Raw genomic sequence first — 3,493 nt, 5'->3', positions numbered from 1 at the left:
ACACACACGAGAAGAGGTACATACGACCCGCATCCAGCTGTGGGAAGACTCTGGCCACGATGCGAGAATGAAAGTGCGCCCCCCCTTACAAAATAGGTTTAGACAATCTATAGACTGTCCAAAGCCATTTTAGGACAGTCTATAGACTGTCTACATTCATTATTGTGTGGCCTCCCCCCCCCTTTCTTTTCGAGAAAAAAAAACCTGAGAAAGAGAAGAAAACAAAAGAAAGAGTGGAGCCGGTTGATACATGTGGTAACGATTGGGTCTATTTTCACACGCTCGATCGTTTCCTTAGCGTCCCGTGCGTCTGAACTAACGTGTGTATAAATAACTACATTAATTATTAATTCCCTATATGGGTGCTACGATTGGTCATGGAGGCACGTCAATCGCCCAGGGCTCTCGTTGATTCCCTGGGAGAGTGATTTGAATTTGTTTATGAGATATGACTCCCGCTGTTCGCGCTCCCGTGTGTTCTGGAAGCCGGATTGTAGAAGTGTAACACTTATGTGCTCGAAAGAGTGACCATGCAGAATAATGTGTTTGGAGAACGGCAAATTAGGGAGGCCTTTCACATGTGCCCTGTGGTTGTTGAAACGTAAACGGAACGCGGTTTCTGTCTGTCCAACATATTCCTGCTTGCACGCTTCACAGCGAATTTTGTACACCACATTTCACGAGTCGCAATTAAGGTCGTCTTTAATTGTATACTCAAAGTCCAAATAGGAGGCTTCGGCCGTATTTGTGGTCACCATGTGTTTGCACACCCTGCAGCGAGGTTTCCCGCATGATCTACAGCCCTGATGGTGGTCGGATTTGTGTATTTTCGCCCTGACCAGCAAGTCTCTCAGGTTTTTATTTCTTCGGTAAACCACCTTGGGTGGTGTTCGAAATGCGGTAGAAAGTCGACTACTCTGTTTAAGTATGTTTAAGTGGCGGATTAATATAGAGTTTACCCGAGGGGCTGCGGCGGAGTACGTGAGAACGAAATTTGCCCCAGACATTCTATCTTTATTTCCGTCCCTTTCTTCCATTCTGACCCCTCGGTCTAGGGAGCGAGCGCGCTCAATTGCATTGTCAATCATTTTTCCGGAGTACTTTTGACGCAAGAATGCTGTTCTCAGTTCCTGTCTGTGGGTGTCAGATTGTGTAATTTCAGAGCAAATTCTTCTGTATCTATGGGCTTGAGAGTAGGGGACACCTGTTTTGCAGTGGCGGGGTAGACTACTGTGGAAATGCAGATATTGTTGGCGGTCAGTTGGTTTTCATATAGGGAAGTGGAGATGCTGGTGCCACTGACCGATACAGTAACATCCAGGAAATGAACACTCTCCTGCGAGTACGTGTGTGTAAATGTTATCGAAGGGTGCAGGGAGTTGAAACCAGAGATGAATTTTTAAAGGCTATGCTCACCATCAGCCCACATGAAGAATATATCAAGAAAAGGTCGGTGGAATATCGGTTTGGATGGAGAACTTTCGAGGAAAGGAATCTCTAAAGATGCCTTGAAAATATTTGTATAGTTTGGGGCCATTTTGGTTCCCATGGCAGTTCCGTTGACTTGTAGGTAATGTTCGTGGTTGAATTCAAAGTGATTATGTTTGAGTGCAAGATTTAGGAGCACCTCTAAAGCGCTTTCATCGCACTCACTTGTCGATTTACTTTTTCCATAGGCCGTGATTGTGGCGGCGACTCCTTCGGTCCGGGGAATGTTGGTGTGCAATAATTTGACATCCATGGTGACCAAATAGGTTCCTAGCGGTACAACAATATTGGGGACTTCTCGAAGGAAGTGGCTGGTATCTTTGACATATAATATATAATATATATATATATATATATATATATATATATAATATATATATATATATATATATGTAAATGCATTTCCTATTTACATGAGTATGACACGGGCGGGGCCCCCAACAATTACGTAATTATTATCGACATCGATATGGCATATATCATGTAGGTAGAAATAACCATAGACACTCATGCGATATGGTTATGACTGCATCAAAAAATTGCGAACAGGACACAGCTTGCAACAACAAAGTGCTGAGTATGCGCAAAAACAGGCTCGCTTGCGGACGCGGGAACTAACGTAATAAGGGAATTCAATAAAAATAGCGCAGAGAATACACAATCACAGCGGTGAATTTGTGCAATAAGCAAAGTGCGTCAGAACGAGTCTAAAAAGACTAGCACAAACAGGCTTAAAATAACAATAACGAATAAGAAAATGACAACAGCAGTGAAAGTGAAAATGGGCAGTGAAGGTGTACAGGAGATGAATTGCAGAAGAAAAAGCGCTAACGGTTACAAGGGTAAAAAAATTGGCAGACCCCACGGCTTGTGGGAATCGGTTTCATGAGAAGCAATCAGCGAGTATTTGCCTATGCTGCACTTTATGGCTTTCAGCCAAGCGTTACGAGGTGGAACCACGTGTTTTTGTAAGCGTGGTAATTGTGTGCACATCGTGGCTTTACTAGGCACGTCGACTACACTGGCGTTTAAAGGGTAACTTATGGACTGACGTAACGTGAGCACTCACTTTCTAGCATAGACGTCAGTATTATCGAAACGAAGTGCACCTTACAACGCGATGATCCGAATATCACACGTAACTTTCGTTAGCGTATTCCTCCGGGGTCGAGCAACGCTTGAATATAGCTTCTTGAATCATAGGAATACAAGTGTAATGTTTATTAAGCGGAGCCAACACTGGAACCGCAGTTGCAATTAATCCGGCATGACGCCTGTATCATAGGAGAACATATGTAATCTTTAGTGTTTTGTACTAAAGTTAGATAACCAGGACATCAAACAGAGTTCATGTTGCACTGACATTACCTTTGCATAGGGTCTTTTTCGAAAGCAGTTTCAAGACGTGGCGTCGCTCTGTGGTAGAATACCTGCCTGCCACACAGAATGCTTAGGTTCGATTCCTGCTGGGATACTGATCTTTAATATTTGCGTTCGTCGGGTCAGCGCTGCGATGTCCGTTTTTCTTCAGACTCTTGCATTTAAATTACGGATGCGTGTTCTCGCTGTTCTTGGGAATATATAAACTGTCAATCCCTTGTCGCTCATACCCGCTTAAACCGTGGCCCGTGGTATACGAGTATGTGCCACATGTGTCTGGAGGAAAGGGTTTGACGTCGCACGCGGCAGGATTTTCGCGTTATTCATGACATGACCAGACAGTCATATTTGTCAAACCCTCTTGCCCTGTTATGCCAATTTTGGTCTACACCAAGCTGAGGAGGCGAGCACGAGAGCACCCAAACTTATGCGGCTAGATATATAGATAGATACGTAGATAGAAACGCTCTAAGTGGCTGGGGTTTGCTAAATGCTTCGCATTTAAAAAGAAATAACGGTGACAGCGGTGAAAATGTACAAACAAAGTGCGCCAAAAACGGCTGATGCAAACAGGACCAAAACAACCAGAAAGAAAAAAATGTGATTATTTAACAGCCATATGCGA

Source organism: Rhipicephalus sanguineus, chromosome 10 (genome assembly GCF_013339695.2).
Source record: "Rhipicephalus sanguineus isolate Rsan-2018 chromosome 10, BIME_Rsan_1.4, whole genome shotgun sequence".
NCBI lineage: Eukaryota > Metazoa > Arthropoda > Arachnida > Ixodida > Ixodidae > Rhipicephalus > Rhipicephalus sanguineus.
Note: the sequence above shows the minus strand (reverse complement) of the source record.